The sequence below is a fragment of the Neomonachus schauinslandi genome, chromosome X (assembly GCF_002201575.2).
Source record: "Neomonachus schauinslandi chromosome X, ASM220157v2, whole genome shotgun sequence".
Taxonomy (NCBI): domain Eukaryota; kingdom Metazoa; phylum Chordata; class Mammalia; order Carnivora; family Phocidae; genus Neomonachus; species Neomonachus schauinslandi.
Genome location: NC_058419.1, coordinates 20793347 through 20804403, shown reverse-complemented (window position 1 = coordinate 20804403; position 11057 = coordinate 20793347). Strand labels below are relative to the sequence as shown.

At 44.8% G+C, this 11057-nt stretch overlaps 1 long non-coding RNA gene across 1 annotated transcript; it reads right to left on the bottom strand.

Annotated features, from left to right (window-relative positions):
• Positions 1-250: 250 nt before the first annotated feature.
• On the bottom strand, positions 251-10413 carry LOC110576623. The gene is made up of 3 exons (XR_002480066.1): positions 10331-10413; positions 5123-5230; positions 251-729 (listed from the first exon to the last, which is right to left on the bottom strand). It is a non-coding gene; the product is annotated as an uncharacterized LOC110576623 (long non-coding RNA).
• Positions 10414-11057: the final 644 nt, after the last annotated feature.

Below are 11057 nucleotides of genomic sequence, written 5' to 3'. Positions count from 1 at the left end.
CCGAAGGCAGACGCTTAACGACTGAGCCACCCAGGCGCCCCCCCACCCCCACTCCGTGTTTCTATCCTCTCTGAGTTCTTCCAGGCCAAAGACCTTACCTGTACCACTCTTCCCAGCATCCCCCATGGCTCCTAGCCCACTACGGGGCAGAGAAGGCGCTTGCTACAAGTTTGCCAAATCGAATCAAGGAAGCACGGGGGCCCCAACTGGACTCCCCCACACACACCCATGCAGACCACCAATCCTCATATCGTGCCTGGCTCAAAGTCCCCAGTCCCAGCCTCTGGTCAAGGCTGCTCGCTCAGGGACGTTGGAAAGGATGAAATGGGGCGGGGGGATGCTTCTCCAGCCACATTCACCTGGCACTGCCACCCCGGGGGGTTTTGTGAATGAGCTCCAGGAATGTATGGGGCCTCCCATTCCCCACATCCTCCTCTTCAGCCTTGCCACTTTCTTAAATAAATTGGCACTGACCCTGATGACAGACTTGATCATTTCCTTTTGCTTCGTGATTGTGTTAAGTGACTGCCAAAGGCCTGTTCCTGAACAGTCAGCACATTCCTCGGGACAGCGAGTGGGAGCCCATCTGCTTCCTTTCCTTTATTGTGCTATTTTAGCTTCAATTTCCCATTTGGACAGGAGCGTCTTCCAGCCGGGGGTGGGGAAGGGGAGAGGGTGGGGAGGAGTGCCACAGCTTTCCTTCATTTTTTCATTCATCTTCCGGTTTCTCTGGAAATAAATCAACAATAATCATCCTACGTGCCAGGCACTACTCTAAGCTCTCTACACGTGTTCACATGCTTAATCCTGATAACACCACGGTGAAGAAGGTACGACTATGATCTCCATTTCTCATGTGGGGAAACTGAGGCACGGAGAGACAAAATGCCCTGCCCAAGGTCGCACAATATGTGCTAGAGCTGGGACTGAGCCCAGGTAGGTCTGGCTCTGGAGGCTGGGCTCTTCCCCATCGGCTCTACCACCTTGCAGGGCTTGGATTCTTGAGGCTCTCGACCTGGGCCCAGGGATATCTGAGGCCATGGCCTCTTGCCCTCTTCACTGTCTGTCAGCAGGACCTAAGGTCACGTGCATTAAAAATGGAATTCCTTGCATAGCACAAGGTGTACCCCACCCCTTGCCAATGACCCACTCATCTAGTATCTAAACTCCCAGATCCTAGGCCAACAGGAGAATGTGGACTCTTCCCTAGGGTTAGTTGCACGGGGCTGATGTAATAGTGCAAAATGGCGTTGGGAATCTAGTACTCACTGTGTGCTCTTCTCTTCAGACATCACCTCAACGTCCCACAGGAACCCTCAAGCAGGTTTCAGGGAGGAACTGAGGCTCACAGAGCTCCCAGGCAACCACAGACCTACCACTTGCGCACTTCATCGCTACGTTAGATATTAAATAAGTAAGTCGCATTCACTGAGTGTTGGGTGGTACCTAAACATCCTCTTGCACTGATTCATTCAATCTTCACAAGAACCCTATGAAGTGGGTACAATGATTACCCCTATTTCCCTATTTCACAGATGAGGAAGCTGAGGCATGGAGAGGTCAAATAACTGGCCCAAGGTCACACAGTCAGGAAGTGGTAGATCTGGGATTTGAACCCAGACTGTTAACTTACACTGTTGGACCCCTGATGTATGGTCTTAACCACTACACTAAGCTACCTCCTGGCATTGAGGCCACCTCAGGGCCCTTGAGGGGTCGTGTTACCATAACCCCCTCCACCTCTTCTTCTCCATCTCTCCCTGTTATCCCGGGTATATTTCCAAATAAACATAACTGGAGGCTCTGGAGTCAGACAATCTGGGGTTCAAATTGCAGCTCTGCAATTCACTAGCCCTGTGACCTCTCTTTTTTTCTGTGCCTCAGTTTCCTGACCTGTAACACAGGGATAATAATGGCAATGACCTCATAGGGTGGTTGCAAGCCTTTAGGTCAAATAGGGTAGATTCTCCCAGCCCCACCACCACCTCCTCTTCTCTAGGCCAGCTTCAGTGTCCTGCGGAGGGAAGTGGTGCTTCACGCCCTTGCACTTATCAGTCTCACCCTCCGTGTCGTCTCTTCCTGTCCCAAATGAAAGACAGCCTTCAGTTACAGATTCCCTAGGCTTTTCAAAACTTGTGATTACAATTCCTCCCAGGAGATCAGAGAAACCCATTTCCCTAGCAGTCTAAGCAGGAATTCTATTGTCGTTTGGTAACTCAAACATGGCCAAGGTGGCCCAGCCCATCTCCTTTCCTCCCTGCCCTTAGTATAAGAAAAGAAGAGACACTTCACTGAAACATACTCACCCACATGTCATGGCCAGAGTCTCCCAGAGAGAAATTCACAGCAAAGAAAGACATCCCTTTCAGCTATCTATTCGGAATCCGAGAATGCCTTGCTACACCAGTGGCTCTGGAAGCGAGCTTCTCCTTCTTGCCTTCTTTACAGAAAGTGTAGAAGTACTGGGTGGGGAATATGAATGACCCAGTATCTTTCCCTACCTTCCTCAATGTCTTTGTCCTATAATTCTAGTCTTCTCTAGTTGTCTAGTGTCTCATGTCTTTAGCTCAGTGGGTAGAGCACAGGGCTACCTATAAGCAGTCAAGACAGTCAGGATTAGAAATGGAAAGCCCCTTCACTTAGTTCTTCATTCCGAGTCGGAGCCCTGACCCTGGTCTCTGACTGTCCTTAATCTTTTTCACGGGCTGAGTATATGATTGCAGGATGAGGCAACTCAAACCTAGAGAGATAAAGCAACTTGGGCTGCATCACACAGAAGCAGTCCTCCAGTCCAGCCATATCCTGACCATGAACCTTCAGCCCATGTTTTTTAGCCACAGAGGACAGACTGCAAGCATGTGGATGTAAAGTGCAAAGGGATCCCTAAGTCTAAGGTTCCAACTCAAGGACAGGTGAGTGGACAGCACATTTTTATCTCCGAGGGAGAGTCCACTGCTCCAGTCTTCCTAGAGTGCTGGGGATGTTAAAAAGAATTCTTGCCTAGGGAGAATGATTTGAATGATGAAAGAAATCAATAAATTGTTATTGAATGTAGTCCAATCTCACTTACTCAAACTAATGGAGGTAACCCTTCAAATTAGTGAGCCATTTGTATTGTAGGTTACTTGTAAAGAAATGAAGTTTTATTGCTTTGAATAATTCACAGTTACTCCAAGTAGGCTAACAAATTGTAGCCTAATCGAGACTTGCCTTAATGGAAAAAAAAAAAAAAAAAAAGAATCCCCAGCATCAATCAGTTGTATGCAAATGGTGCTTCCAAAGGAGTGATAAGATTTGTTGCCTAGAGTATGGAAATACAGTGCATGGAGTCCATTTATTCAGATGGCTCTTTCTGCCAAGGGTGGGCAAAGTAGGGCCGGGTAGGGCCCAAGACTACTCACGGTACTCATGGAGTGTCTTCTAAATGAGGTTTTACTGAAAAAGGAAATGATCGGAGAGTGACCTTAGATGCAGCAGGTGCAATCTGTCTACTGATGGAATAAAAGATGGTTTTGGAATACTGTCACTTCCTTTCATTTTTTTTCCCTAAGAAGACATTAGACCAAAGAAAAGAAAAGTTACCAAGGCAAGTCTAGTACCTCAGTGTTTTGTTAAAACCCGGAACAAACATTAAGGGGGAAAAAATCTGAAGGTCGCGGAAGGGAAATAAACAAGAAGAGTAAGTAAAGCATGAATCATCCGTTACCACCTGATGGCTCCTTAAAAATAAAAATACAGCCTTGGAAGGAAATAAAGTCCATGCCACAGTTTGGCATTTTGCTAGAGGACCTGGCACAGACTGTGTGCTCTTTTATTTCACAGAAGGAAGTGGCCTTTGGCTTCTGACTTGGATTTTGCCTTTTTCCTCAAGGCCTCACAGAGCTCAGGGTTAGGGGATGGTTGCCTAGCACCAGCACCCACTTCTCTCTTGGACGCTCGGATGGAAGATAGAAGAAGGGCATTTTATGTGCATGTGTTTAATTACTTTCGCCTCGTTTCCCAAAAGCTTGGAAGTGGCTTACAACAATAAAAAACGATAAAATAGAAACAGAGAGTCATGACCAGGAGAAATATCAATAGAACCTTTAAAAATCAAGTGTGAAAAAACCTCAAAGGCCATATAGAGGTGAACTACGGGGATCTAAACAAAACAAAGCAAAACAACCCAAAAAACAAAAGCAGAATTGAGATTTAACCTAGCTCAGTCCAATGGACCATCTCCTGAAAGAACACAGGCTCCCCAGATGGACCTATTTATAAGTGTGATCTTGGGCCAGATATCTAACTTCTCTGAGCTGCAGTTCCTCATCTGAATGATGGACCGAATAATAGATATTATCTATTCCGTAGAGTGTTATGAGGATTCCATGTCTGTAAACCATTGATCCCCACTATCTGGCAGAGATAGTAATGGTAGTAAAAGGTAGATATGAGAATCGAGATGAAGACAACTTCATTATGTGATACAAAGCATTTGCCCATGATGGTATCTTGTTTGACCCTCACACCAGCCAGGATTTGGGCCCACGGTTATAGGGAAGGAAGAGTGGAGGAAGGGGGCAGTCTTTACTGGAAAGCTTCCAGCAGGAGGTGGTATTCTAGTTGGATCTTCTGAAGGACAGGTAGGACTTGAGGAGATGGAACTGAAGTACAGATTAAGAATGAGACGGCAGTGTATAGGAAGAGTAGGAAGACCCTCCCTACTAAAGCAGAGAGACAGGTAGGAAATAAGGGTAGGGAGGGGAAGATAGGGCAGGATGGGCTCATGGAATTGCTTGGCTCTAGCCAGATGGTGAAGGAATTTGGGGCACATTTGACAGGAAATGGAGAGTCATTGAAGGATTCTGAGCAGGTTGAGCAGGGGAAGGATGTGACATGTTGAAAGGGATGTTTTCAAAGGTGGAGTCAGTGTGCTGCTGTCTGCTATGTGCAGGCTAGGGTGGGGGATTGGGAGGAGGCAGAGACTGGCAGACCAGCTGCAGTGACCCAAGGAAGGGACAGATGGTGAGAGCGCGAGCTAAAGCAACAGGGATGGAGAAGACAGGAGATTGCACGAAGGAACACCTGAGAGGCAATGATTTGCAATTGATGCACTTTCCTTCTAGACTCAAACTGTGCATACCTTGTTCATCCTTGCGTCCACCAGGATTTAGCATCGTGTTTGACACATAGTAGGTGCTCAGGGAGTGCTGAATGAATGTATTCACACATGCCTCCATGCAGACAAACACTGCATAAGAATAAGAATGGTTGCTCGGTCAACAATAAGCAATAGTACAAGAAAAACAAAATAGAGGACTGCCCCTGAAATCTCATTGCCTTAACTTTCTTTCACTGTCCCTGGACCTACACTGACAGTCTGGGGTAGGAAGGCAGCCCGGAAAAGAGCCAGAGCAGGCTGGGAAAGATGACCCCTAAAGCAGAACACAGATAGGCATGAATGCTCTGTAGGAAGCTCATCCCCCGGATAGTTCACACAATACAGGAACACCCCAAAGCGGGTAAATTATGGATGAGAGGAGGTTTTTTTCAAATGGGGATATTTACCTTACAAGAGAATTAACTGAGAATCCATTTGAAGTAGCAAACTGCCTTGCTTTTATATATAATTTGGGACCAGGATTTGACCTACTGAAACTGTGTTTCCATCCAACATAAAGTACAATAGTGATTTTAAAAAAACAAAAACAACCTGATTTGGGAGTCCAGAGACCTAATCTTGGGTCTAGGCTAGTAGCAGAGGGTACGGCTGGGTTTACATCCTCGTGCACCTTGGACAAGTGGCTTAGCCTTTCTGAGCTGCCGTTTCCTCATTTGTAAAATGTGTTGATACAACATCCGATTCTGCCCCATAAGGTTATTGTGAGGACTAAGTCGGGGTAATGTATGGAATGTGTTCAGCAGTACCCATAAGGTTTCAGTAAGTGCTAACTTTTACTTTGAATCCTAACTATATGACCTTAGGCAAGTCATTTCTCCTCCCCTGGGCCTTGGATTCCTCCTGAGCCTGAGGCTTTTTTCATTCGGACCTTAGGGACATATTCCTTACCTGTATCACAAATTCATCATCTAACACACATAAGGGTACCCACCCTCTAGGGTCCCCAGTTGATAACTCTGCCCTTAGAAGGACCATTGGGACTCCAAGAAAAGTGAGAAGGCCCAAACACATACAAGACTAGGATAGATGTATTTTCTTTAATATACTTTGTAAATATCACAACTCAGTCAGCTATCACCCCTAAATTCTAGCCCCTTCTGCCCTTCCCAAGCCGCCCTACTTCCTTAATCATCTTCATCCTAGACCCCAAGGGAGAGGAAGCCGAAGAGTACTCCTCTGCTCTGGACAGCTTCCCTAGCCCACCCTGCATTTGGAATTAGGACCCCAAGTTCTTCCTTTAGGTTTCTCTTCCCCACCCCCACCCCCACGCCAACCCAGGGAACTGCAATCACATCAACCTCTGCTGCCCTCTGCTGTCTGGATCCAGATGTGCTGGCTCCAGTTAGGTTAAGTCGGCATCCATGCACCTACCAGTTTCTCCAGCCCCTATCTGCCTCCCTGACCTTAGGGATAAAAGGCGGTGTCTTCTGCACCACCCACACTCTGCCCTAATCAACACAAATACACACACAGTCGTCCCTATTCAGACCCAACATATAAAAGCCACAGCTGGTGTGGTCTGTGAGTGTGGAGCTGTCGTCTTCAGCAAAGAAGGTGAGCTGCTAGAGCCAGCCAGATTCTAAGTCTTCTTCTTAAACATTCCCCAACCATTTATTGAGCGTTTGCTGTGTGCAGGGCGCTATGCTAAGTGTTGCACGTGCATTATCTTACTGAATCCTGGCAACGGCCTTGCAAGTAGGGAAAATTATTATTATCCCCATCTTACAGATGAACTGAGACTCAGAGAAGTGAATGTCTTGCTTAAGGTCACAAAGCTAGTGAGTGGCAGAGATGTGGCAGTTGTCACAGACGCTGGTTGGTTTGTCTGCCTCCGTTCTGTTACAAAACTAGCCCCCGCACCGTGGCCAGTGGTGAAGACGTAGACTCTGGAGCTAGAGGGATCTGGCTGGCTCGAGCAGCTCACCTTCTTCAGCGAAGCCGACAGCTCCACACTCATGGACCACACCAGCTGTGCTTCGGTATGGTGAGTCTGAATGGGAAAGACTGCGTGTGCACTTGTGTTGATTAGGGGGAGCATGCAGGTGTGGAAGACACCCACAATGACCTTTAGATGTACTTATGAGGTGGATATGACAAAATATATCGATCAATTGCAAGTGAAGACAGGAGAGAGGGAAGGGTCTGAAATAACTCTCAGGATTCTGGCTCAGACAACTGGGTGGATAGGGACGCCCATCACTGAGATAGGAACAGTGGAGATGATTGGATGAGGAACGTGATAGGCTGCGGGAGAAATGAAGAGATCCTTTTTGGCCATGGTGAGTGTGAGATATCCAGGTGGAGGTGGTCAGTGGGCGTTTGGTTTTACAAGTCGAGAGCTCAGGAAAGAGGTCCGGGTTGGCATCACCTTGTAGATGGGAGATTTTCCAGGGAGAGTGAGATGCAACAGGAAAAAAAGAAGGCCGAGGTAAAAGCATTCACATTTGAGGGGAAGGTAGAATAAAAGGAGTGTAGGTAGGGGACTAAGAAGCAGCGCCATGGATAGAGGAAGAAAACCAGGAAAAACTGTGAAGGAAGTCAGTGAAAGAGAAAGTTTCAAGGAGGGAACAGTCCTACCAGATCATCTACCACAGAGAGGTCAGTGTACTCAAAATGGTCCTTTAGGGCGCCTGGGTGGCTCAGTTGTTAAGCGTCTGCCTTCGGCTCAGGTCATGATCCCAGGGTCCTGGGATCGAGTCCCACATCGGGCTCCCTCCTTGGCAGGAAGCCTGCTCTCCCTCTCCCACTCCCGCTGCTTGTGTTCCTGCTCTCGCTATCTCTGTCTCTGTCAAATAAATAAATAAAATCTTTAAAAAAAAAATGGTCCTTTAGATTTTGTCATTAGAAGACGGTTCTGTTTATCTATTGCTATATATATATAAAAAAAAAGTCACCTTAAAACCTAGTGGCTTCAAACAACAAAAATCTGTGTATTATTCTATTATCTCTCATGGTTTTTACGGGTTAGGAATTTGGGGGACTAAACAGTCTGGCTCAGGGTCTCTCACACAGTTGTGAGAGTGGCCTGAGCTGGAACACTATGGGGAGGGAGGTGGCTGGAGCAGCTGGAAGCTGCCTGAGCATCAATCTCTCTCTCTCTCTCTCCAGATGGTCTCAGAGCCTCTCCAAAATGCCTCCAGAATGGGCTACTTTGAGCTTCCTCATAGCCTAGAGGTCTCAGGGTAGGTTTCCATATACCAACAACAAACAAGCCACAAAGAACTTAAGAAAACAATTTCATTTATAATAGCATGAGAAGAAGATCTCTATCAATAAATATATAAACAAGGAAGTGAAATTCTTATATACTGAAAAGTACAGAACATCGCTTACCAAAACAAATGAAAGAAGGCCTTGGAAAGACATCCTTTGCTCATGGACTGGAAGACTTAATATTGTGAAGATGGTAGTATTGCCCAAAGTGAGCTAAAAATTCAATGCAATCCCTATCAAAATTCCAATGGCCTTTTTGTGCAGAAAAGGAAGTTGAGCATCTAATTCATGTGAAATTACAAGGGGGTTTGATGGCCCAAACAATCTTGAAAAAGAAGAATAATGCTGTAGGACTCACACTTTCTGGTTTCAAAGCTTACCACAAAGCTACAGTAACCAAAACAGTGTGGTACTGGAATAAAGACAGACAGAAAAGCCAATGGAATAGAACAGAGTCCAGAAATAAACACTAACACTTATGGCCAATTGATTTCTGACAAGGGTGCTCAGGTCATTATACAAAAATTAACTCAAAATGAGCCAATGACCTAAATATAAGAGAAAAAAATTATAAAACCCTTAGAAGAAAGCATGGAGGTAAATCTTTATGACCTTGGATTTGGCAAAGGGTTCTTGGATATGACACCAAAAGCCAAGCAACGAAAGAACAAAAAATAGATAAACTGGATTTCATCAAAATGATAAACTTTTGTTCATCAAAGGGCATTATCAAGAAAGTGAAAAGATAACCTACAGAATGGGAAAAGATATTTGAAAACCATGTCTCCGATAAGGGCCTAGTGTCCAGGATATATAAATAACTCACAAATCAAACCAATTTTAAAATGGGCAAGGGACTTGAATAAACATTTCTCCAAAGAAGATATCCAAATGGCCAAAAAGGGCATGAAAAGATGCTCAGCATTATTAATCCTTAGGAAAACTCAAATCATAACCATGAGATACCACTTCATACCTATTAGTATGGCTATCGTTTAAAAAAAAAAAAGGAAAAGAACAAGCATTAGCAAGGGCATGGAGAAATTGAAGCCCTTGTACATTGCTGGGAGGAATTTAAAATGGTGTGGAAAATAGTTCAGTGATTCTTCAAAAAGTTAAACATAGAATTACCCTATGACCCAGCAATTCCACGTCTAGGTATATACTCCAAAGAATTGAAAACAGATGTTAAAACAAAAACTCATACATGAATGTTCATAGCAGCACTCTTCACAATGGCCAAAAGGTGGAAACAGCCCAAATTTCCATCAGTGGATGAATGGGTGAACAAATTGTGATATATCCATACAACGGCATATGATTTCAGCCATAAAAAGAATGAAGTACTGAAACATGGGTGAACCTTGAAGACATTATGCCAAGTGAAAGAAGCCAGAAAGGAAAGGTCACATAGTGTATGATTCCACGTATTCGGAAATGTCCAGAATAGGTAATTCTACAGAGACAGAAGGTAGATTAGTTGCTGCCAGGGGCAGGGAGAAGGGGGAGGAAATGAGTACGGGGTTTCATTGTGGAGTGATGGAAATGTTTTGGAACTACACAGGGGTGGTGATTGCACAACACTGTGAATATATTAAATGTCACTGAATTGTTCACTTTAAAATGGCTGATTTTATGTTATGTAAATTTCACCTCTTTTTTTTTTTAAGAAAAAGGAGTATTTTGGCAAGCAAGGCAGGAGCCGTACCGACTTTTCTGATCTAGCCTCAGAAGCCACATGGTGTCACTTTCACCATACATTATTGGTCAAAACCGTCACAAAAATCCACCCAGCTTCAAAGGGAGTAGACATAGTCCCCCACTCCCAAGGGGAGAACACCTCAAAGGTCATTGCTGACTCTAACAAGAGCACCTGTGGTGGAGTCATAGGGGCTGAAATCAGGCCACGGTGGGTGAGGGTGAGGGTGGAAAACTTGACAGAAAGGCATAAAATACCTGAATCAATGAAGAGACATGGTATGTTCCAGAATAAGAAGGCCCAGTCTTAGAAAGATAGACATTCTCTCCAGATTAATTCATGCATTTAATACAATCTCAACTTGAATCAATAACAGAATTTTGTTGGGCTTGAGGAGCTGATCTTGAGATCACCTAAAGAAAAAACTGCAATTATGACAAAGTAATATTTGGGTTTTTGTTTGTTTGTTTTGGGTTTAGGGGTTTTTTTTGACCATTTGTTTATTTCTAAAACGTGACTAGAGGACTTTTTTTTCTTTTTTAAAGAGAGAGAGCGGGGAGGGGCAGAGGGAGAGGGAGAGAGAGAGAATCTTTAAGCAGGCTCCATGGAGCCCAAGGTGGGGCTCGATCTCAAAACCAAGAGTTTGATGCTCACCCGGCTGAGCCACCCAGGCGCCCTGACAAAGAAGTACTTCTAAAGGGGGAGGAAGGCTTGTACTAGCAGCTCTCAAAACAAAACATAGACTATATTAATTAAAACAGTGGGATGTTGGCACAAATCAATCCATTGGACAAAATAGAGTCTAGTATAGCCCCGTGAAGGCATATTGTAAATCGGTGAGAAAGCTGTACTAGTCAATAAGTGATGTTGGGATGATTAATTGTCCAAATTAGAAAAAGAAACCCCAAATCACGTTGGACCTGTACCTCTTACCATATCCAAATATGAATTCTAGATGAAATAATGAGCTAAATACACATGCAC